Raw genomic sequence first — 26,938 nt, 5'->3', positions numbered from 1 at the left:
ATAACAAATGTCAATGAAATGGCCTTAGACAAAGCAGTTAAAGTATGTATGGTTTGTTTTCTCAGGTAAGGCAACAAAAAACAAGAACACAACAGCAAAAAAACCCAAAACACTAAACAATAAAGGGGGCAGTGTTTATGTAGTCTAAGCATCTAGAAGAAAACCAACCCCTAAAGATTTATTTATTTATTTATTTATTTGGGCTATATACTTACGTACCCAGGTTTTAAAGATATCATAACATCCGAAAATATGTTTTTAAATAGTTTTCACGCTCCATTTGCGCCTGTTTAAGATTGGTATATAGTCTCTGAGATAATCTATTATTTTGGCTTTACTAGAACATGTCTTTTTTCCTCTTGAATTTCTTTAAGTTACACTGTGGGCTGTTAAAGTCTCTCTCTAACTCCCTGGGCAGAGCAGCTAACATGAAGCTGGAGTTTTCTGAAGGAGCTGTCATGATCTGTTGACTCAATGATCTGTTAATGACACCTGGAGGCTCATAGCAGCGCTGGCCTCAGCTTGCTGCCGCTACAGCTGGCCCATTGAGGATGCAGGTGCATTGTAAGAGGCACCCAAAGCAGCCATTAAGGTCACTTTTATTAGTGGCTTCTACTTACAGAACAGGGCTCTCAGGGAGCATGATTCAGTCTAGCAAGACCCTGACAGCTCAGAAGAGTCACACTTTTAAGGAGCGACCAAGTCTTGTTATAATAAAAAAGAAAAAAAAAAAGGAAGGAAAATAATATTGCTCTGTTTTTACTTTCACAGACTCATATATCCTTTTGTGCAAAAAGTTTAAGAACAATGGTTCCCACCCTACACCTTCATTTTACCCCTCACCCCCCGCTAGTGGTGACTAATTTTAAAGGCAATCAGCATTCCATCTCCTTTTTTAGTCAATAAAAATTAATTCCTTTGCAAATGTCACATGTGGATTGCTGAAAAAAAAAAACCCATATAAGTAGAGATATAACTCTTAAAAGTTTAATAGACTAGAAGTACGAACACTGGTAATGAAAGATAAACCTCTTTAAAACTCAACTTAAGGAGTATCCCTATTCCAGCCCGGCCCCACGTGGCACATTCTGCCTATATATTATTTTGCTCCAGACAACTTTATAAGATATAAAACAAAACAGGGACTTCTTCTATTGTTAGGCACTGGGAGACTTGTTCTAAATTTGTGTTTTCAACTTATGTCTTTCATTTTAGTTAATGCAGTCAAGAAACCACACATTTAACTATTAAATCTATCTGGAATTTTGGCTAATTGTTCTTGGAGCATACCTGAAAGTATTGGAAGAGAATATCGTGGGTTTTTTTTCCCAATTTTCCACTATCCTTGATTTGTCACATAATAGAAATTACTCTGCTTTAATTGATATTAGAAAATAATTCCATCATTGAGTTTAAATAAAGCAAACCATTACAAAGGGAATTGTAACATACTGATACTATAGGAAAGAAAAACTAATAAAACTTGAACAGATATCTTGCCTGGAACAACTCAATTTTATAAAGTTGGCAAAACAATGTTTAAAGAACATGTAGAGTAGACATCATTTTTGGTTCAACACAAATAGGTCTTTGATCTGGCAATCAGCACTGAAGAAATGAATTACCGTTCAGTCATTAATATGTTCATTCATAGAACTCCTTGGTGAGTTACAGAAAATATTTTTATCCCTGCTTGTTTTGTATAATGTGCCATTATATGTGGTATATATGTGGATTTGTTTTCCAAGTTGTATTACTTCCATTAATGGTGCATCTCTTGAAGTATGTTTCAGACTTCCTTATCTCCCATCCTGGGCAGCCTTATGCATGGGAGAGGCTGATAATATTGTACTTTTTCCAACTTGCACAATGCTGCTTCGGATGAGAATATTTGAAGCAAACTTCTTACTATGCCATTTACTTGCTCAAAAATCTTCACTCTATTCCTGACTCAACAAAATAATACAAAAACTTAATAGCCTGTAATTTAGAAACTTCTGTGATCTGGTCTTGACATTATATAAACTTCATTTCATATCCTGCTATGTCCCTAGGACCAAAACTGCACTATGGCAAAATTGTTCCTGACCTATCTCTACATAATCCACCTCAACTTAACTAGTTTACCAGCTTCAACCAAACCATGCTCTCCATTCTTCTCTCTAAAATATTTGCCTGACTTTCATCATGTGTTCCTCACACACTAGTACACTATTGGCTATTTGCATTCCCATTTCATCAGTCAATTAAACAATATGATTGGCCAGGCACAGTGGCTCATGCCTGTAATCACAGAACTTTGAGAGGCCGAGGTGGGTGGATCACGTGGTCAGGAAGTCTAGGCCATCCTGGCCAACATGGTGTAATCCAGTCTCTACCAAAATACAAACAATTAGCCAGGTGTGGTGGTGTGCGCCTGTAGTCCCAGCTACTCACGAGGCTGACGCTGGGGAATCGCTTGAACCCAGGAGGTGGAGGTTGCAGTGAGTCCCTAGATTGTGCCACTGCCCTCCAGCCTGATGACAGAGAGAGACTCAGTCTCAAAGAAAAAATATGATTACTGAAGAGTGGTTATAACCAAATGTATTTATGCAAATTTCTATTATTATAATTATAAAAATTAAATAATAACCAGCTGATAAGTACAAGTTAAGGATGAATTTTTTCCCATAAAAAGTAAGTTAGATATTTTGGAAATAAATCCAAGTCCCTAAAAATATTGCTGTCATATCAGTTGTGACAATATAGCTGTAAAACACTGGGGGAAAATCATAGAAAATCAGAAAGATTCTGCATTTATGTTTCTAGTCAAAAATCTTCAAGTTTCACTTCATTTTAAAGGGAATGAAAGTGGAATTCTAAGGTCATACATTTTGGGTGTGGTATGTGCAAGGAAGGTGACATATTTAGAGAATGATATGGTACAGTAGTAATGGTCATAATTCTTTGGGAAACAAATTATTGAAAATGCAGACATTATTTATGTAATGACAGAAACAGAAATCTAAACATGATGCAGAGAAGCTTGTAGCAAATCCATTTTATTAACAAGAACTTGTTCTTCCCTTAATTATGAACATTTTCAAACATTGATAGTAGGCATGGCCATTTTTATTGATGTATGATTTACATTCAGAGAAGTGCACATATTATAAGCTTGATGAATTTCCATAAACTGTGTACATCTTTGTAACCAGAAATATAGGATTACCAGCCATCTAGAAGGGCCCCCTGTGCTTCCTTTCTGCCACTGCCCTCTCATCTTTCATGGGTCACTATTCCATTTAACAGAACAAATTAGCTTTTCCTCTCTTTATAATGTGTATACATTGTGTACATTGTATTTGGCTTCTTTCTCATAACATTGTACTTATGAAATGTTTGCTTCATGTAACTATAGAGCATCTAATTTCATGGCAGCAAAGTAGTCTGTGAATCCTCTTGAAGCAAGTATCATTCACAATTTACTACAATAAAAGGGCTTTTCCTTCTTCTTATGTATGCCAGTTTTGCATTGTGTCACTTAGTTTCATCTCCCTCGACTGTTCTTGCTCTTCTTTAAATCCCCAATCTATGGTCAAAAGGTAATCTGTACAAAGGTGTAACGATGTCTCTCATATAAATATTAAATGTGCCATAGATTCATGTAACTTCTTAATAAGGGCAACAACAAGATGGTGGAACTAATTCAAAGAGCATTTGAGGAACCAAATATGTACAGAAATTAAAGGAAGAAAACTTTAGAATAAGATTGCTAGGTGACATTAAAAACTGGAAACACTTTGACAGGATAAAAATCAATCTACAATATAACATGCAACTTCAAAGTCTGGTAACTAAATAATGATAAACGATATGTCAAACCAAATTGTGTCTTCCTAGGGAATAAGATAATAAATAATTATTGGGTGACTCTGTGGAACATTTTTTCAGGATAACCCGGAAGGGACACACAGATATCATTTTGCCTTATTTCTTATCCCTTGAGGTCAATGTTCCTACCACTTTCACTCTGAAGTCTTTCTGATCTCCTAGCTGGAAGTCATCTCTCTGGCCAAGGAGCACTGATAGTACATGGAGTATGTACAGTATAAAGTTTGGGAATGAATAATGGTATTCTGCCCCTCTAAGGGTATATCACTCCAGAGCAGAAAGGGCTAATTATGAACATGATTAAATTTTAAATTCTGGTTGAAGAAATTGCACTGTAGAAAAGAGATAAATTAGAACACATCATGGTGTGGTTAGCACATATGTGTTCTTAAAACCAGCAAATGTGTTTTGATAAATAATTGGTTTATAAAGTATGCTGCTTTTTAAACTTCTTTTAGCCCCTTTTCTAAGCTCTGTACTATAGAATCATTCTCTCTGTAATCCCCTTCCCCCTATATTCTAGTCTTGTTAAGCAAAACTACAGGAATTATCTATATCAAGCTCCATTCTAGCCATCTTTTTCCCTCATCAGAGCTTGGAAATTCTGTTTGGAAACTCAAGTGGACTTTTTCTGGCCACAATTTTCTTGTTTAGTTCTTTGACCCTTTATGCTGATTTTCCTATTAACCACTGTGAAGAGCTTGCTACTCACATCATTGGACTTATTGGACTTTTATTTCTTATTCTTTCCCTTTCAGTCTTTACAAAAACATTCTCTTCAGCAGATCTTTGTTAAACATTATTCTTTTTTCTTCTTTTAGCTTCTCTAGATCATGATATTTGAGGGAGAATTTGCGTAATGCATCCGTAAGTGGAGTTTTATCAGACTTTGCTTTGCTTGTTTTCTCAGCTCCTCCTAAGTAGCTAAAAAGTTGATCTTGCTGACATGGTTTTGAATTAAATTATGTATATTCTTGGCCAGACTTCCTTTTCTTACTTCCAACTGGAATGGATAATGCAAGACAAGAGGTAGGACCAGGCAGTGTAAAACTTACCTCTTTTTCTGGGAACTCTCAACTGAAGTATAAAGGGTAATTGACAAAAAAATCTTAAATTTCCCTTTTTTGAAACTCCAGGAAAATAACATTTGGCAATAGCTCAAATCTGTGCTCTTTAGCTGTGTGTGGCTATTTGAATTCAAATGTAAATTTAAATGCATTAAAAGTAAATAAAATTCAAAATTCATTTCATCACTCACTTTATCCATGTTTCTAGTGCTCAATAGCCATGTATAGTTGCAATGCTGAACAGTGCAAATATTGAACATTTCTGTCATCGTAGGAAGTTCTGTTGGACAGAGTTGACCCAAAGTGTGTGGTAGCTATTCAATGCAAATGTGCAGACTAGTGACTTCTGTTTCATTTTTAGCTAAAGTGCCTCTTGCTTTTTACAGAATTTTACTTACCTGAGTCCACTAGGGATTCACACTATCTAAGCGGCTTATAAAATGAGTTGGAAGACACAGAGTCCAGTGAAATGTTCAAATGTGTAGATGAAACTAAGCTCTTCTGGAAGTGGAAATGTCAAACTGAAAAACTATGCCTGTAGGCTTTATGAGGGGGCAGACATTCATCAGATGAGTTCTCTTCAAGGAAGTACAATGTGACAAAGTTAGGTGGAAATGATTGCAGCCTTATAGGATACTGAATTTGTTTTTTCTGGTTAACAGTTGATAGGACAGTATCAAGTTCATTATGTACTGTTTCCTAAAATACAAAATTTTGTTATGGCTCAAAATAGTAAAAATAAATTTGAGTCAAATAATGCAGGTATTTTCTACTTGTATACAACGTTTAATGCATAAGTATCTGTGCAAATAAAACTTAACAGTGGTGGATGTTTTAACCTGTTTTAATAAGTTAGTACTAACTTCCCAAGTAGAAGTGGAAGAAAAGGCAAAATGCAGAACCATAAAGGAGTGGGATGTATTGTTTGAGAGAAAAATAATATTTCTTTGTGGTTAAAGCCAAAGTCCAGGACACAGTAGAGTTTTAGAAATGAGTGCCAAGCCTTATCGCAAAAGTCATGGTAAAATGCGTATCGAATAGGTGAAAAAAAAATCAAAATAAGTTATTCAAACAGAAGAAGAATAGCATAATCTAATGAATATTTTAGAAAGATAAATGATAACGTTTTTATATTTGTCCTCTGCAAATCTTATGTTGAAATGTGATCCCGAGTGTTGGAGGTGGGGCCTTGGTGGAAGGTGTTTGGGTAATGGGGGCAGATCCTTTATGATTGCGTTCTCTCTCTCTCCATGGTAATGAGTGAATTTCCACTGTCTTAGTTCACATGCTAGCTGGCTGTGAAAGGGGCCTGGCTCTTCCTTCTCTCTCTCTCTTACTCCCTCTCTCGCCACAAGACACACAGGCTCCTGCTTCACCTTCCACCGTGATTGCAAGCTTCCTGAGTCTCACCAGAAGCCAGGCAGATGCTGGCACCATGGTTGTATAGCCTGCAGAACTTTGAAGCAAATAAACAATGTTTCTTTATAAATGACCCAGCCTCACATACTCATTTATAGCAGTGTAAAACAGACACTATATAAGAACTTTATATAAGAACTCTCTATATAAGAACATATATATATATGAACATATATATATATATGAACATATATATGAACATATATATATATGAACATATATATGAACATATATATATATATATATATATATATATATGAACACTATATATAAGAACTCTAGCAGTAACATAGATTAATAGTTCTAAAAGGGAGTGCTTTTGTCTCAGGGACAGTTGGCCATTTCTAGGGATAGCATTGATTATCATGAAAGATTAGGGGTCAGGGAGCCAATGTTATCTACTAGGTGGAGTTTAGGGATGCTTCTAAACTTCTTATAATGAAAAAAAATTCCCATAACAAAGAAACATTCAGCCCCAGATGTTGATGACAAGGTTGAAAAACCTTGATGAAGACAATAAATTTAAGAAAGGAGATCCCTGAAATAATAAAATCAATAATAAAATAATAAAGTCATTTAGGATACTAATACAGCAGTAAATTTTAAAAATGAGGGGAATGCTGTTATAGTTTTTTTTAGTATTCTTAAATTTATAAAGACAGAATATTGACAAGGAGGACTATAGAGTTAATCCTATTTTCTAAATCGAATGAAAAGAAACCCATTCCCTATATATATGTTTTATATAACTTATAAAATTATTTATTCATAAATTTATATAACAGAAAATTCAAGACGGATATATTCTGCATTACAAGTAAAATTAATGGAAAAATATTATACAGAGAAAAGGGGGAAATTTCATACTTTTCTAGAGAGAATATAATATAGAGTTACTGAAAAGTGCAAAAGAAATTCAGCATCACAAGAAAAGAAAAAAAAAAGAAATTCAGCATCAGAATTCCCCATTTAAGATTAAATTCCATTGGAATTTTAAAGGGGAATGGTGAACCAGCATTTCATGGCAAAACGAGGTGTGTTCCATGGGCAAAGTCTGTAGGAGTACTTTCAAATTTCACAATGCTCAGAATATACATAAACAACCTATGGTCACTGAAAAAATTACTTAAAGATGATAAATGTGGTAAATCATAAAATTTAAAGAACTTAGTGTATAAAAGATTTTCCTCTCTTTTACTATTTGGTAAATTCAGGAATTAAATCTTTTGGCCATGTAAACCGTAAATTCTGTACAAGCTTGACCCTGCTATTATTACATCTGTATATTGTGTTTTCTTCTACTTTCCAGGGGTCTGCACATTCTGCACTTTATATAGTAACTCTTTTTTAGTTTGGTTACTTAAAATGATAATTGTTCCTATTCTGTTGGAGTGCTTACTAAAAATGGCTAAGCAATTGAGTAGTTGGGTCATTGCCTGGTATAATTGCCCAGCAAAGTTTTACTGTATATTGTTTCTATATTCTTGTCTCCATAAAAGTAGATTCCCACAAAGAAATATGGCAGCAATTATAATTATACTTGCAATGCACCTCTGTATATTTTTTAAAAACCCCACAAGTTTCTGAATTTTACTCAATTATGAAAGATGAATAAAAAATTATCTCACTTCAAGTTCTACTTTATTTAATCATTTCTATTCCTTTTCTGGAAAGAAAAAAAAAATCTTGTATAAGGCTCCTCCAGAGATTTCACAAAAATGATAATGAATGAGAACCTTTAAATATGATATGTAAGAGACAGTGAAGCATTTAAAATATACTTGGAAATGCCACTGGCACTTTAAGTTTTTAAAACCTGAATTATTTTTTATTTATTTGGAATACTTCATGGAATTCGGCAGAACTTTTTAACATATATATTCTGGCATTTTCAGTTACTTTACATAAATAATTAAAGTCACTTTGAAATATTTTTAATAAAGAATTCCATGTACAAACGTGGGAAACAAATTAAACTATATCCCAGTGCACTGAGTCAAGAATGCATAAGTTATCCCAGGTATTTCAAACAATGAGTTTGTTTGTTTATTTGTTTGTTTGTTTGTTTTTTCTGAGACAAAGTCTCACTACAACTTCCACCTCCCAGGTTCAAGCAATTCTCCTGCTTCAGCCTCCTGAGAATCTGGGATTACAGGTGTCCACCACCACACCCAGTTAATTTTTGTATTTTAGTAGAGACAGAGTTTCACCATGTTGTCCAGGCTGGTCTCAAACTCCTGATCTCAAGGAATCCACCTACCTTGGCCTCCCAAAGTGCTGGGATTGCAAGTGTGAGCCACCATTCCCTGTTGAGTTAATTTTTTAATAGTAAATACATTGTAGGGATTCAATTTCCCCCAAAGTTAGTCCACTATGCTAACATTTATAATATACAATAATCTCTTATATTGTTGTATATAAATATTGCGTAATACAGCATGTTCACTTCTTTCTGGCTTTAGCTCAACAGTGTTTCTGTAATTCATTCCTATTGTTACATGTATTTGTAGGCAGTGATTACCACTGCAGTACAGTAACCATTGTGAAATGCCTCAATTTATCCTATCATTGATAGAGATTTGAGTGATATCTAGGTTTTGGCTATTACAAATCAGTAATATTTTATTGTGTTACATGATTTTTAAGTAAACATTGAAACACATTTCTGATAAAAATATATCTAGGAATTAAGTTTTTGGATCATAGAGATTTTGTATGTTCACATTCAGTAGAAACAGCCAGATTGGTTCCCAAAGGTTATACCAGTTTTCCACAGCTTCTAGCTCTGTCTGAGGATATCAGTTGCTCAACATTCTCCCCAGCACTTGATATTCCTGTCCCTCTCATTAGCCACTCTGGTGATTATTTAGTGGTATTTCATTATGATCTTACTTATGATCAAAATGTTTTCCTGATGTCATTTCATGTTTCATTAGAAATTTGGATATCCTCAAAGAGAAGATATTCATGCAGAGAAATGTTTACAGAAGTCATAGATGGGCAGGAAAGGGGAAGAGCGATTGTTACCCCAGACTGGGACAGTGTCCCTGCCTGTGTTCTGGGGCGCATTCCTAGCTAAGCTGCTGTGGTGCATTGCTTCATTTTTGTTCCAACTTTTATTTTAAGTTTATGGGTACACGTGCAGGATGTGCAGGTTTGTTACATAGGTAAATGTGTGTACAGATCATCCCATCACCTAAATTTTAAGCCCAGCATCCATTGGCTATTCTTCCTGATGCTCTCTGTCTTCCCACCCCCCACCCTTCAACAGACCCGAGTGTATGTTTCTCCCACCCCCATTTTTCCACATGTTCTCATCATTCAGCTCCCACTTATAAGTAAGTTGGTTTTCTGTTCCTACATTAGTTTGCTGAGGATAAAGGCTTCCAACTCCATCCATGTCCCTGCAAAGGACATGATCTCATTCCTTTTTATGGTTGCATAGTATTCCATGGTGTACCATGGAATACTGTGTACCACATTTTCTTTCTCAGTCAGTTATTAATGGGCATTTATGTTGATTCCATGTCTTTGCTATTGTGAATAGTGCTGCAATGAACATACGTGTGTATGTATCTTTATAACAATAATTTATATTCCTTTGGGTACATACCCAATAATGGGATTGCTGGATCAAGTGCTATTTTGCCTCTACATCTTTGAGGAATCGCCATACTGTCTTTAACAATGGTTCAACTAATTTACAATCCCACCAACATTGTAAAAGCATTCCATTTTCTCTGCAACTTCACCAGCATCTGTTGTTTATAGAATGTACTGCTTCTAAAATGGGGCTGCCTTAACCCCTGCTGTTGGGACCTGAAAATGCCGGAAGCTATGCTTTCCTGGTAATTGCCTTTCTGCTAAGTTGAGAGTTAAATACAGAATGCCACCTGCCTGTGCCTCCTCCCATTGCTTCCCATTTGTAGAACAAATCATGAAACAAGACAAGAAATTCTAGGAAATGTCATTTTTAGACTTCCAGCATACCATTCCTCCCCTCTACTCCCAATGAAAATAAAAGCTTGGAAGGTCAAGAAACAAGCTGTATATCAATTGCCTCCATCTGCCCCAGTGCCCTGCACCTTAGCCTTCTAAATATCAAGGAGCAAGGATAGACATAAGAACTATGGCCATATAAATATGCATACATGTCTACCAACATTTTCAGGCAACTGGTTAATCATTTGTGCATTTGACAGAGTGTCTAGAAACATAAAAAGTAAAGTACTTGCCCTCATGAGTCTTATAACTTCTTAGGTATAAGATATTAGTCATTATTAACTTTATTCACTAAGAATAAAGGAAAGTACACACAAAACATCAGTTATAATACAGAAAATTGGGAGGCCGAATTGTCACAATAGACAATGAGTCTTAAGTGATTTTCCAACAGCAAGAGAGGAGAAATGACAAGGAATGTGGTTGAACATGAAAGTGGGGTGAGTTTTTTTCTAAGGGCAAATCATGAGGAGGAGGGAAGAAGGAAAATCATTCTGGTCAAAAGAAGCAATGTGAGTGGAATAAACAACATAGGATTGAGCAGTGGCCTCTTTATAAACTATTGAGTTTCTGCCTTACCTTGCCTTAAAGTGGGCTTTGGAAGAAGATAGTAAATTCAACTATCATTTTATAACAAGACTCCTGTCAGTTTGGAAATCTGGAAACCATGGCAGGAAGAATAAGAAAACTAAGATATTCAGCTCATAGAAGAGAAACCTAAAAGCAATGTCTATTAAGAATCATGTTGAGGAAGGCACAAACTTATTTTGGTTGTTCAAAAAGGAACAAAACTTAGAGGCATCAAGCTATAAATTCAGTGAAAAAAATGTTTAAATCAATGGCTATCTTACAGTGAAACACACTAGCTCATGTAGATATGATGTCTGCAGCCCTGAATCATTCTCATAGAAGTTAAATGGCCAACTATATCACAGAAAGGATTTCTGCAATCAAAACAAAGAAGATGACCCAAATACTTCTTTTATCTAAAGAAAAATTTGGGATAGATATGGAAGCATTTATCATGTAACATGAAAGCAATTAGTTTAAATTTTAGTAACTGATAGATACAATTAGTTTTTCTTTCCTACTCAGTGCCAGATACTATCTAGTGAAATGGTGAATGATATAATTCAGCGTTTTCTAGAGGAAATTAGGAAAGATAAAAATAAACTCTAGTCTTAGAAGATACTCCATAAAAAAATAAATCCAAGGTAAAATAGTGTTAAGAAGTTCTGCATCTACTTACCTTTTTAATAATCATTGTTATTTACAGAATATGAAACAGTTTCATGGTTCTGCTATGTCCTTAAGTAAATATATTTGCTTAAACTCTGAATCATCCAGCACCTTCCAAATTTATCTCAAAAAAATTATTTTTTATACCCAGAAAACAAGTATATCAACATTCTGGAACTGGTACTTGCATACAACTAATTTTTAAAATATACCTTGTCATTGTAATCACGACTATTACCTATAGGAACCTAAATTCTAGTAAGGGCAGTAGACAGTTATAGTACCATATGCAAAGCCATGCTATGGGTGTGAATACTTTTGCTATAGAAACACACAGCTAACCCAGCTTCGAGATGAGGGCTGGGGCAGGAAAATTCTCGGAGAAGGTCTAATAAAGTAATTCCTGAGTATCCTATAGGTCTAATAATTTACCTAATAGATAAGCTAGACCTATAGGAATTACTAAGAAAAAGGGAAGGAAAGAGAGTTCTAGACTTGATATTTAAAGTACATTAACACAGACTTGTTCTGCCTCTCAGATTTCATTGCAGGGTCACAACAAATGTCATTGAAACACATAATTATGCAATCTTAGGTGCAGGAAATAAACATAGAGATCGTCTAGTCCAGATGCCTTTTATGTAATAGCCAATTGGAGGCCATCTAACCTCTGTTTAAATGTTTTTACTCACCGAAAACTATCTCATGAAGCATTTTCCCCCTTATATAAAATGAAATCACCTTTCTTATAACTTTTACCTGCCCCAGTCTGCATTCTTGAGCTGCACCAAAGAACATGGAGTTTATTACTTTGGGAGTATTGAAGTCATTTTCTATCAGTGATGGAATTTAAAATCAGGTCGATTTAATGGAGTTTTCAGTTACTCTGCCCATTTATTTTCAACCAGACATTTCACTGCTTTTAACATGTGAAATATATCCGCACGTCCTGAAGTTTTCTTAAAACTACAATATAAATACTTAGTTTTATGTAAGTTTTTATTTATCAAGGGAGTATTTTGGAAATTTGGTTGTGGCATCTTTTTGTAAAACTGTTACTTTTTAGGAATATTTTCATAATTCAGCAGGATCTACAATGTTAATGGACCTGAGCAGCAGGATCCTTGGACTGCATACTATAAATACTCCTCAGAGTGCTTGTAATTTCAATTCCAGAGCCTAATGCTGGCTGTAATTCATTTGTTTTTCTTCTCTTATTGAAAGTGATTCCCAGCAGCCTTCTGATTTTGGAAATCTATTGCTTCTGCTCAGTTCTAAGTTCATAGTCCAAATTTAAATTAAAGTATGGTAGTGGAAAACCCATGGTAGGAAGTGAAAAAAGTAGTGATGGGCAAGTAAATATTTTCTAAGAGCAAGAGATCCTTTTAAAGGCATTTAAATCACTCAGGGGGAAATTAGAAGATTTTTTTCTCCAGTTTCATTTTGAGCTTCAAGTGCTCAGACTACCAAAACATAAGGAAAATATGTTCTTCTCTTGATTAAAAATAAATAGTTGCAAATTACTCAATAGCTTCACATTTCAATTTAAACATGAGAAAAATGAAATACAACTTGATATTCTATGCTCTGAGAAAAAAGGAAGGAAAGAGAGTTATTTAGTTGGCACTGCAAAATTAACATGGGTACAATTTTTAAAACACTAAAATTACATTGTTCTAGCTTTACACATAATTAGAATTTTAGATTTGATATACCTACAAGTAAATTTCATGATTTTATAAGTAAGAAAACTAAGGCCAGTAAAGTTAAATGATTTGTATTAGAAGTGGAAAACCACTGACAATTATTCACCTCTGATAGAATGCTTTTTTTTGTAATAGAACAGCAGTCATACAATAAATGTGAAAGTATTTTGACTATTTATATAGTGACAGTAGTCTTATTTGAATAAATACATTAAGTTCAAGAAAAGGGAGGAATCTAAATTTGAAAAATAAAACTTCTTAAATAGCATATGATGTAATATTTATTATTTCTAATTTTCTTTTTCTTTTTTTTTTTAACCTCCATCAGAGCAATCATCTTTTGGGAACTTATCTAAGAAGAACTTCTTATGGTAAGAATGTTTAATAAAATAACATTTTATAAAAATGATCATATAATTTTATTGCATGACATCTTTATTTTCAAATAGAATTTCTAACATACAAGGAGCTGATAAATATATGCACTCTGTTCTATTTATGTGACATATCAAATTAGATACCGAAATGGAGTCACCAAGTATCTGCTATTTATTTTCACTGAGATTTGAATGTCTGATAATAGATGAAAATGTTACTTCTTTAAGAATAAGTTTTATCTGTTTTCTCTCAGTGTAATGCATTGGAAACTTATGCTACGAAATAAAAACTAGGTTATTGACATTGATACGCGTAATATAAAGAACATTTCCATCACCACATGAATCCCTCCCACTGCTCTTTTATAGCCATATCCATGTTCCTATTCCCCTTAACTTCTAGTAATTACTAATCTGTTCTTCATTTCTAAAATATTGTCATTTCAAGAAGATTATATTATAAATAGAATCATGCAGTATATTCATGGACAAGATTGGCTTTTCACTCAATATAGTTCCTTGAAGATGTACACCAATAGTCATTGTATTGATAGTTCATTAATTTTTGTTGCTGACTAGTATTTTTTGGCATAGATGGACCTTGGTTAGTTTAACCATTTAGCCATTTAAAGACATCTAAGTTGGCCAGGCACGGTGGCTCACACCTTTAATCCCATCACTTTGGGAGGCTGAGGCGAGCAGATTGTCTGAGCTCTAGAGTTCAAGACCAGCCTGGGCAACATGGCAAAACCTTGTCTCTACTAAAAACACAAAAAATTAGCGAGGCATGGTGGTGCATGCCTATAATCCCAGCTACTTGGGAGGCTGTTAAGGAGAATCACTTCAAACTGGGAGGTGGAGGTTGCAGTAAGCCAAGATCATGCCACTGCACTCCAGCCTGGGCAACAGAGCGAGATTCTGTCTCAAAATAAATAAATAAAGACATCTAAATTGTTGTCAGCCTTTGGTTATTGTAAATAAAACTGCTCCATTCATAAAACTGAACATTTATATACAGGTTTTTTTTGTGTGTGTGAACCTAAGTTTTTATTTCTCTGGGAAATGAAAAGAACCATTATATATTTTTTAAATTAGAAATACAAAAATGTTTTAAAATATTATTCACTACTGGCCCTCAAACACAAGGTTAACTGAATCAAAACAAGAAGAAAACTTGAAGTTAAAAGGAAGTAACTTTTTAATTGAGGTTTGTAAGCATCTTTACTGTCATTATTTTTATTATGGCTGGTATATCTCTGATATCAATAGCCTCATTTATCTAAGAAATGTCCAATTTCCTCATTACGCTCTCTTCCTCTGAGGTATTTTTTTCCTCTTATAAGGACTACAGTCATACCTTCCTTTGAATTTTTACTCAAAAATTTTATGTGCTAAGCATTAACTGTTGGTTTATTTAGCCACTGATACATATTGCAGGCGTTACCAGGTTTATATTCATAGATCAACTTGTAAAGGATCAGAGCTGCAATATCTCCCTTAAGACCTAAGGACGCTCTTCTAATTTACTACAGCATGACACGACAAAGTGTCAGGGTGTGTTTTATAGCATTTGTTAATAAGCTACATTTCTCTCTTGTGGTGTATTTTCTGGCCTGGCAACATGCTTCTCCTCATCTAACCTTAAACTTTAAGGAAAACAGCATTCTGCCAAATAACCATATGGGAAAGACAATGTTCTAAGCATACCAAACGAATAGGTAAATACCTATATACACACAAAAAAACAGCGGCATGTGTGTGCATGTATTTTTATCTGTGTGTGTTTATATATAACTGTATGTATGTATATATATCTACCAGCCATAAAATACTGCTCTATTGCAGAAATTCCATTATATTCATGGCTGCAACTAGGGGAGTAAAAGAAAAGACTGTATGTGTTGAGTACTTGTCTTGTAAGAATTGCTAAAATTGCCTATGTCTTATTTATAGAGAAAGATAAATTGGAAATAGACCATAATGTATACACATACTAACTTTAGTAGAAAAAAGTTAAGTGTCTGTCTACGCAATTGCAAAATTTAGATAAACTTCAGAAGTTTTCATACTTCTTTTTATTTTTATACTTATTGAAATCAAGTCAGACAAAAATAAGGATTTATTCATACATTTAAGAAATATTCATCTCTCACTTTCTTTGGGAAGGCTCTGATCTAGGTGACGGAAATCAAAGTGAACAAAGTCCTTGCTTAAAGAGCTCATAGTTCAGTGGGGGAAGATAATCTATACACATGTAAACAGATACAAAATCGTCAAATATTTTGCTCTGAAGAAAGTGAAAATGTGCTAGGATAGAGTGGTTAACAGAACAGTGATGGTGGCTACGTTAGCTAGAGTAACCAGAGAAATCTTCCCAAGGGGATGATATATAGCAGAGACATGATACTGAGCTGGGCCAGCAATGCAAAAAGATCCCAGGAACTAGAATATTCCAGGTGGAAGGAATAGCAAATGCATCCCTCAGATGGAAAGGAGCTAGGACTCTGAAAGACTAGAAAATCTCAGTCTCTTTTGCTGTGCAGAAGCTCTTAAATTTAATTAGATACCATTTGTCTATTTTGGCTTTTGTTGCCATTGCTTTTGGTGTTTTAGTCATGAAGTCCTTGCGTATGCCTATGTCCTGAATGGTATTGCCTATGTTTTCTTCTAGGGTTTTTATGGTGTTAAGTCTTATGTTTAAATCTTTAATCCATCTGGAGTTAATTTTTGTATAAGGTATAATAAGGAAGGGGTCCAGTTTCAGCTTTCTGCACATGGTTAGCCAGTTTTCCCAACACCACTTATTAAATAGGGAATCTTTTTAATCTTTAGAGTGAACCAGCAACCAACAGAATGGGAAAAAAAATTTGCTAGCTACCCATCTTACAAAGGGCTAATATCCAGAATCTACAAAGAACTGAAACGAATTTACAAGAAAAAAACAACCCCATCAAAAAGTGGGTGATGGATATGAACAGACACTTTATAAAAGAAGACATTTATGCAGCCAACAAACATATGGAAAAAATGCTCATCATCACTGGTTATCAGAGAAATGCAAATCAAAACTACATTGAGATACCATCTCACAACAGTTAGTATGGTGATCATTAAAAAACCTGGAGACCACAGATGCTAGAGAGGATGTAAAGAAACAGGAACACTTTTATACTATTTTTGGGAGTGTAAATTAGTTCCACCATTGTGGAAGACAGTGTGGCGATTCCTCAAGCATCTAGAAATAGAAATGCCATTTGACCCAGCAATCCCATTACTGGGTATATGCCCAAAGGCTTATAAATTGTTCTATTATAAAGACACATGCACACGTATGTTCATTGTGGCACTGTTTACAATTGAAAAGACTTGGAACAAACCCACATATCCATCAGTGATAGACTGGATAAAGAAAATGTGGCACATATATACCATAGAATACTATGTAGCTATTCTGAAAAGGATAAGTTCATCTTCTTTGCAGGGACATGGATAGATCTGGAAACCGTCATTCTCAGCAAACTGACACAAGAACAGAAAACCAAACACTGAATGTTCTCACTCATAAGTGGGTGTTGAACAATGAGAACACATGTTCACAGGGAGAGGAACATCCCACACTGGGGTCTGTTGGGGAGTGGGGGCCTAGGAGATAAGAGGAAGTGGGAGATTGGGGAGGGATGACATTAGGAGAAATATCTAATGTTGGTGATGCGGGGGATGGAGGCAGCAATCCAGTGTGGCATGTGTATACCTATGTAACAATTCTACAAGATTTGCACATATACCCCATTATTTAAAGTATAATAATAGTTTAAATAAAAAGAAAGAAAGAAAGAAAAAGAAAATCTCAGTCTCTCTATCCTAGAAAATAATTGTTTGAATCCACAACTTTGTGGAGTCAGAGTCTTGCCAGACAACCCTGGCCACCCCACCACTTTGAAATCATTTACCAAATTGATGATGAGAATAGTCATAGCAGAAAGAAGATGGCATACATTAAAGAATGACAGAGAAATCAGCAACTGGAAGAACAGAAAACTTGAAATGCCAAGTGGATGTAAACAGAGAAGCAAGGAAAGTTTGAGGCAGGTGAGGGAACTGTGGATTTCAGTCTGACTGAACAGTTCAAAAAATAGTAATGGGCTGATGTGACTGGAGGAATAGGCAAAAGGAGGGCTTATAGGGGAAGAGGTCTTGAGATAAGCCGCAGAGCCAGACATGGAGAGGCTTTAGGGTTTTACTGTTTAATTTAGGTAAAACACTTTTCTTAGTGAATCATAATGGCTGCAAATATGAATTCTTAAGCCAGGACTCCTAAGACTGAATCTTATTATAACCCTTGCCAGCCAGTAATCTTTTTACTATCATTGTTAAATTTTTACCTCCCATTATGTAAAATGGTACTATGCTATCAAAACACCAGGGGTTTGGTCTAGGCCCTGCTAGTTGCTGCGCAGAAAGCCAATGATAGAGGCAATGAGTATTGACAAGGAAGAAGCTTTAATCAGGTGCTAAGCCAAAGCAAATGGGAGATCATTCTCAAATCCATCTCACTGACTGACTAAAACTAGGCATTTATATAGCAAGTAAGAAATGTGAAAAAAAAAAAAAACACACAAAAAAACAAAACAACAACAACAAAAAAACAGGAACTAGGGAAGAGCAAGGAAGCAATCATGATAAATGAGGGGTCCAACATTTCATTTTCTGGATTTGGTAATCTGGTGAGTTTCAGTTCATTTATACCTTTTTTCAGATGCCTGAATGTCATTTCCTGAGGAAGAAACTAGATAAAACAAATGTAAAATTCAAGCTTTAAGACCAGAAATGTCAATTTCTATGTTCATTTAAAAAATTATCTATGAGACTGTTGGATAAGTTTCAATATTTGAACTTACTTCATATGGAATTTGGAGCACTAAATAAGTTAGTTTGAATAAAATGGGGGGAAACTAGAGTTTTAAGTATAGAGAGTTTTAAGTATAGAGATTATAAAATGTTACTTGGATTTTAGTGGAGTTACTTTGGCTGTTTTGCTGAGAATACACCAAAGAGTGAATGCACAAGTTGAAGTAAGGACCAGTCGGGAAGCAATTAAAGTTATCTAGAGTTTGGAACAGGACAGTGACAGTGCAAATGGTAGAAAGTGATCAGAATATAGATACAATTTGAAGGTTAACCCCACATGATTAGCTTATGAATTAGATGAGGAATATAAGATAAAGTAAGGAGTTAAGAATAAAGCAATCTAAAGCAATCTTCACTGAAAGAATAGAGCAATCTTCACCAAAATATGGAAGACACAGATAAAGGAAGATCAGAAATCAGCTTTGCATGTGTTAACTTTGAGAAGCCAATTCAACATCCAAGTGGAGATGTTTTCTAGGCACTTGGATATCCGAATTAACATTTAAAGCCAGGAAGCTGGGTGAAGTCACCAAGGGAACAGATCAGAAATAGAAATGAAGAGATGTAAGAAATGAAGACTGGTATACTCTGATGAGGGTCACAGAGGTAGAAAAATAACCTGAGCATTAAATGAAGAAAATGCTTTAAGAAAGAGAAAGTGTCCAACTGTGTCACCTGCTGCCATTGGATTAGGTAATATGAGTCCAGAGAACTGTCATTTGTGGGGATGAAAGTGAACTTAAGAGAGTATGAGAAGAGGAAAATTGAAAGCAGTGTACACCAGAAGATTGTTTCAAAGTATTTTTTCTATAAAGGAGAGCAAATAAAGGAGGTAGAAGGTAGTAGAAGTAGGGGAGGGGGTTGGGAATGGGAGTAATCTGGTGGAGATGGTGGTGAGGATAAATCTGATGATAAGGGAGAATGATATCCCTCGCTAGGTAGAAAGTCATGGGATCTCTAGTTCCAATGTGATGATTGTAGATGGCATTATGAACATTTCATTTATATAATTGGGATGAAAGACAACAAAATTGGCATAAATGAAATAAAATGCATTCCATTTATATAATTGTGGTGCAGAAGTTTGTAGGAGAGTAAAAGTTTTGTGTTTTTGTTTTTTTGTTTTTTGTTTTTTTGAGATGGAGTCTTGCTCTGTCACCCAGACTGAAATGCAGTGGTGCAATCTCTGCTCACTGCAACCTCTGCCTCCCAGGTTCAACCAATTCTCCTGCCTCAGTCTCCTGAGTAGTTGGGACTACAGGTGTGTGCCATCACACCCAGCTAATTTTTTGTACTTTTAGTAGAGATGGGGTTTTACCATGTTAGTCAGGATGGTCTCCATCTCCTGACCTCCTGATCCACCTGCCTTGGTCTCCCAAAGTGCTGGGATTACAGTCATGAACCATCGTGCCCAGCCCAAGAGTAGAAGTTTTAAGAGCACCAGTCTAGTTTATTTGATTTTCTCAAGAAAAGAGAAATGAGATTGTCAACTGAATGTGAAATTGAGAAATATTGAAGATTTGAAGAGAGGAAAGGCATCATACAATTGTCTATGATGGTGGGAAACTTAAGTGCCAGACAATATTAAGACAACTGAGGTTCCTGTCCAAGCATTTAACATATTTTTATTTTTAAATTTTTTTTGCTAGCCATATTCAGCTGTCTGGGTCCAAGTGTAGAGTTGGCGGAAAATTGCATTTCACTAGATTTATGGTTTTGTCAAGTGAATATAATGAATCAAGAGACAGAAAGTTGAGGGAGTATCCAAGTTTGTGATTGTATAATTAATTGTGGAATTTAAATTGGGAAAGTATAAAACAAGTGTGAGAAAATGAATAGAAGAGCTGGTGAGATTGTATGTGTAGAAAGAACTGTTGGTATTGATGTCCTGAAGCAAGTAAGATGTATAGAGAGAAACAAATGATGAGAAAGCAGGATGCTTGAAGCTGTAAATGTGGAGAAGTTACTGTAACATGTATGACCATGAAAATTGTGTCTGAGAGATGGTGGAGGACTCCATCATTGGAGGGTAAGATTCCAAATTACTGGGAAGAGAGAAATTTGGGAGAATCATCTTTGTATAAATTGATGTCACCAAGATTTAAGACTGGAGTTGTCTTGGAGAAAGCGAGTGATACAGAAACCAAACTCTTTAAAAAGTGAGGAGTAACTTGAGGCACAGTAGCTGATTGCAGTAAGGGCTGGTCTGGGCTGGTCATGTCCTCACTACAGCATTACCAAGAGAAGGCAGAGGGAAGAAGCTGGAACTGGAGATGAGGCATAAGGAGGTCACAGAGTCCACTACCAGGCCTCGTGGTGTGAGAAAGAGAGAAAATACACAATGCTTCGCTGGGAAAGCATCCTCAGAGAAGACCCAGGGGTTCTTTGAGCAAGATGATGAAGGGAACATTAAAGTTTCAGGATATTACACGGCAAATTCCACACAGCATAGTGGGGAGTCTTAGAAACTGTGGAAGACTTGCGAATGGGGACTAAACAGGGATGTGCAGCCTAAGCAGGTAAAAATGAGGAAAATGAGAGATGAAGTCAGTGGCTTCTTACAGGGATTTGAAATAGACCAGAAAAAGGATGTAGTCATAGTGGTATCAAGGAGGTAGAAGTGGTGGGAGAATGTGGGTGTCTAGGGGAGCCTCTTCACTCCTTCTGAAGGAGATTTGGGGGCCAGAATTACTTGAGCCTTGTACTCACATATCTCTCTCTTCACCACTATTGCTTAAGCTTTCAATACTTCATGGGATAGGTAGTGGGAGGAAGGGAATCTTTCTCTAAGTGCAAAAGAATGGAAGTTTGTCTTGACTTTCTACTTCAGGAAATAATTCATTTTTAAAGTGAAATAAAAATAAATATTACTTATGATCTGACCCAGCCTGATTCCAATAATTGAAAGATCACTTGGGAAGAGATAGTGGACATATTCTGAGAGGTTCCCATCAAGTTTCATGTTGAGTAGAAATCTTGTTTAAACACCTCTCCAATTATTTGTCCCTCTTACTTCAAATAATGGTGATGCTCACAAGCTAGCCCTTTGGTATTGAATTTCTCCTTTGACTTCATTAAGCACCACAGTTTTTCACTCTGAGATTTTCCTCACCAGGAGACTTTTCAAAATTCTCCTCTTCATCCTTTCTCTATTCTTGGTTGCTCAGGCAGTAAAATCATAATCCTATCTTTTACAACATCACAGTCTGATAACAGCATGAACACACTCAGAGGATTCTTGCTTTCATTAAGCTTTTAATTTCTTTATTGGCTTTAATTAAATTTGAGAGGCTTTTTCAATAATAAGAAAGAAACATGTTTGTATGTTGAATTAATAGCATTGTATCAGACAGACTGTAGATGATATTTGGAAAGGAATAAATTTTTCTCTTATCCTAAATGCACAAATGTGAATTCTTTATCTCTCTCTGTATTTCTTTCTGTTAAAGAGATGGACATTCCACCATATGAGCCATAAGAGAAATTGCATTGCTTTCTTGACAAAATCTGAGAAGACAGTGACTCTCAGATAAAACTTTCTAAATAATATTTCAGCTGAGTTTCTTGGTATAAATTAGATTGAAGAATATCTATATTTTTACAATTTAATGAAGATATTTATTAATTCAGTTAATTAATATTCTTGAGCACCTCCAATGTGGTAGATCTTCTTCTAGAAAATGAACAGCATTAGTGCTTGAGGAAAGAAATCTGTGTGCTCTCAGAGAGTCTGTATTATATTTACAGAGATAAACAATAAACAGATAAAGTGATTTCAGTAGTAACATATTTTCAAATAGGCTTATGAATCATGAAAAAAATTGAGCAGAATTTCATGATGAAGTGGCTGATGGGAGACAGGTGGAGACAGTAAGAGAAGGTGGACAGAAAAGGTTTCTTCAAGTAATTAATATTTAAGCCCAAATAATCATTAATTTGTTACACAGAGTTCTTTCTGAAGTTTTGGTGAATCTACATGTTAATTTTGAGCAGCATACAGGCATTTGTTATTAAAACTAAATGGGAGAAATGAAAGATTATTTCAAATAATAAATCTTTTTAAAATTTTTCTAAAAGAATCAAATTCAAAGCAGATTATTATTTGGAGTATTTGAAAGAATTAGAGCCTCGCTATAAAGGGGAAAAATAAAGCAGATCAAAATGTTCCAAACCTGAGATTTGCTCCTCAGTGGGTGATCTTCTGTAGTTGCACTATTCAACATGGTTTACACTAGTCACATGTATGCTCTAACAAACATAGCCAAATGAGATTTAAATTAAACATTACTGTACAGCAAAAGATATAATCAACAGATTGAACAGACAACTTACAGAATGAAAATTTTATTTGCAAGTTATGCATACCATAAGGGACTAATATCCAGAATTTGCAAGGAACTCAAGCAACCCAACAATAAAAACAACAGAAAATAATAAATTTTTTAATACCCACAAAAAGTGGGCAAAAGCACATGAACAGACATTTTTCAAAAGAAGACATACAAATGGCCACAAGCATATGAAAAAAAAAAGTTCAACATTACTGATCATTAGAGAAATACAATTAAAACCACAATGAGATATTATCTCATACTAGTCAGAGTGGCTATTACTAAAAAGTAAACAAAACGCAAAAAACAGATGTTGGTGAGAATGTGGACCAAAAAGAACACTTAAACACTGTTGGTAGAAGTGTAAATTAGTATGATCTCTAGGCAAAAAAACAGTATGGAGATTTCTCAAAAAACTAAAAATAAAACAACCATTTGATCCAGCAATCCCCATCCTGGGTATCTACCCAAAGGAGAAGAAATCACTATATGAAAAAAAAAAAATCTGCACTAGTATGTTTATCTCAGTACTATTTACAATAGCAAACATATATGGAATCAACCTAAGTGTCTCTCAGTGGGTGATGGGATAAATTAAATGTGGTAAATATATACAATGAAATACTACTCAGTCATAAAAAAGAATACAGTCACATCTGTTGCCACAACATGGATGAAACAGGAGGCCATTATCTTAAGTGAAATAATTCAAAGCCAGAAAGTCAAATACGGTATGTTCTTATTGATAAGCAGCAGCTAAATAATGTGTACACAGAAACATAGAATGTGGAATAGAAGACATTGAATACTAGGAAGAGTGAGAGGTAAGGAAGGAGATGAGGGCTGAAAAAATTATTTAATGGGTACAATGAACGTTATTCAGGTGATGGTTACATAAAATTCCAGGGTTTATCACTATGTAATATATATATGTAACACTTAACCCTTAAATTACACTCGAACCCCTTAAATGTATACACACACACACACACACACACACACACACACAAAGGAAACAAGCCTAGATGACATTGAGATATACTAAGTGTGAAATAAACACTGTCTTTCAAAAGCTTACTATAACAAAAAATTAAAATATTTATTTTTATTAATTATGAGTTGAAATATATTTTGACATATTAGGTTAGATTGGGTATATCTTGTAATTAACTTCACCTATTTATTTTTTCCTTTTTGAAATGGGGCTATAAATTTTAAAATTCTTTATGCAGCTCTTGCTTGGGATTCATATTTTATTTCTGTTCATCAGCACTATAAAATTGCCAATGCCCCCTTAAATATATTGAACAGAATTTACAGCCTAGTTGTTTAAATACGTTATATGGTCATGAAAGATGACATGTTTTCACGTTTAAATGAGAAAATCCAAAGAGAAGTTATTGAAGACAAAATAATAGTGACGTTATATGATATTGAAACTATTATCTATTAATGTTTGGGAATGGCATGCTACCACAAAATAATCATTGAAATCTGGCAATTTTGCATTGTGTTAGGAAAAAAACATTTTGATTTGTTGCAAAACTTGGAATATCATCTGGAATAATAAACCATACTAAGTTGAATAGGTAATATTTTATTATTTACTACTATGTGAAACCTGCACTAAAACTTCTCTCTCATTTTTAGGGACAACCCTTGGGCTAAGTATTACCTTTCATGAGTGAAATTATTATAACCAGAAAAAGTAGTGATATTTTGATTGAGATTCAAAAACCTTTGCTCAAATAACTTGGTATAAGGAAGTCAACCAGCGATACAAATAGGCAGAAAAACATTCTCTAGGCTGAAAGAATTCTGATGAAAAGAGGTTACCTTCTATTGTTTTCATTTGATTGCTTGCGTGTTTGTTTTAAACATCTCTTTCCCACACTTAGAGGCATGTTTTAAAGGCAGAAATACTTAGATGTAAAGTCTTACAAGAATAATAGGGATTCCAGTTCATAATTACCAGTTTAGTACAAGTAGAAAACACAAATCTGGTTTTAGCTAAAATCCTTGAGTACTTTCAGTTTCTAAAGAGCACTTGGCATGATAGAATACTGTAATACTTTCTCTGGTAAATATTGTTTAGAATTTCTAAATGGTAGTGTTCTTGCCGGCTAAGTGGTGTACTTTTTAACAATGAGTAATTGGTTATTTGATAATGGGCTTTTGTGTTAGAGGTCTCTCTTGAAGGATTATCTGCTTTTCACTCCATGCTTATATGAATATTTGTTCATGCTGATACAGCATATCTCTAATCTTCATATAGCAACTACTATTACTGCATAATAATCACTGCAGTATTCAGTGGGTTAGAATAACAATTATGTTACACTCACTGATTCTACAGGTTAAGAATTTGGAAAGGTCACAGCAGAAATGGATTTTCTCTGTTCAGTGATAGGGCCTCAGCTGGAGAAACTCAACATTTGAGGGTGAGTGACCAGTGATCATTAAGCAATGCATTCTAGCTGTCAAATTTAAACTACACTTGGACTTTGGATGGTAGATCTGCATGTAGTTTCTTCATGTGTCTTGGGCTTCCTAAGAGTATGGCTTCTTTACATGACAGTTCAGAGTGTTCTAGTGAGTAAGACAGAAGCTACGTTGAATTTTATGACCTAACCTCAGAAATGACACAATGTCACTTCCACCTTATTTCATTCGTTATAAGCAAATCACCATCCCACTAGTATTCAGTGGGAGGAGGTAACATGGACTCTACTTTTTCTTGATGAAATGTCAAAGAATTTGCAGACATTTTTTTAAAGCCATTGCACATTGGGGGAAAAATCTCTTTGCAGAGTGAGCCTTGAAAGACAATTTTAGAATTGTAAAGGTAGATGCTAAAGAAACTGTTAGTTCTCTGGCAGCCTAATGTTAATAATTACATGATTTATATTCCTGGACATTAGGGGTGATAGGAAAAGAACTGAATATTATTTCTCTTCATAAAGAAAAGTTATTTTATCCATGTAGAAATTAGTGAATACCTAATTTTCTAGAAACTTGAAAAGAGAATTTGGAATTTAAGCTTTCAGCATCAAATCTTTTTTGCTTTCTCTGTTAACAACTTTCGTTTAATTCAAGCTTCTTTATCTTTTTTGTTAGTCCTGAAAATAAATGCATTAGTTTTTGAGTTTTAATCTTTTTACTCTTTTTGAGTAAGTAACCTAGGTATAACATTTTATTGAAAATTAGACCCTAGTGAATGAGATTATAATCTTTAGGGAATCATTATTTCTTTAATTAGTTAAGCTTTTATTGTTAATTTTAGGATTACTATTTGCTCTCTTTAAAATCCATCACTCTCCTAAATGAGGATGAATATATGATGACTGAAATTTTGTGTGCTCATCAGTTACTCTTACGTACATATAGAATACATGTCTAGGTTATCCTTCAGAATATTCCAGAATACAATGATGTGGGCTCTGCTCTTAGGGAAATTATATTCATAGAAAAAAATATGCAAACAATAAATAAGTACATATATAATTAAAAACAGTAGGCAGTCATAAGTTTTGTGGTCAAAGAAAAATGGGATAGAAGTAAAATAAGGTAATGTGCTAGGGCTGAAGATGAAGGTAGGAGCTTGCTTTCAGGGAAGATCTCAATGGAATTATAATATTCAAACGGGGACCTAAATAGCAAGACAAGTGTAGTTTTTTGAAACTCTGGATTTTCTGAGCTGTGGTGACTACTTTGACTAGAGCAGCCTTCACATTAGCTACTTTTCTGAGTGTCTAAATTTCAGCCTCATAGAGCAACTTGGTGTTGCTAAAATATAAAATGGCTTTGCCTTGCCGTAACTTAGCACATGTTCTCTTTGCCTATCATGGACTTCGCCTTTTCAACTAGAAAAACAAACAAACAAATAATAAACAAACCCCCAAACTCCCCACCTCTTTATGTTTAAGATCCAACTAAATTATAAAATTGCCTTTTCTCACCTTCTCTGGCTGGCTCTAGCCACCCCAGCCTGGGAAGGCACCCTCTCTGGGTCCCCT

The 26,938-nt window shown here is 34.8% G+C and overlaps 1 protein-coding gene across 8 annotated transcripts in view; it reads left to right on the top strand.

Annotated features, from left to right (window-relative positions):
* Positions 1-26,938, top strand: part of TENM2 (teneurin transmembrane protein 2) — a 3,817,113-nt gene that overhangs the window by 399,444 nt on the left and 3,390,731 nt on the right. For all 8 annotated transcript variants that reach the window (XM_074390353.1, XM_074390351.1, XM_074390352.1 and 5 more), the window contains exon 2: positions 13,635-13,677. The gene's annotated coding sequence lies outside the window, so the exon portion shown is untranslated. The remainder of the gene's footprint in view (positions 1-13,634; positions 13,678-26,938) is intronic.

The sequence above is a fragment of the Saimiri boliviensis genome, chromosome 20 (assembly GCF_048565385.1).
Source record: "Saimiri boliviensis isolate mSaiBol1 chromosome 20, mSaiBol1.pri, whole genome shotgun sequence".
Taxonomy (NCBI): Eukaryota; Metazoa; Chordata; class Mammalia; order Primates; family Cebidae; genus Saimiri; species Saimiri boliviensis.
This window is presented reverse-complemented; position numbering and strand designations above follow the sequence as displayed.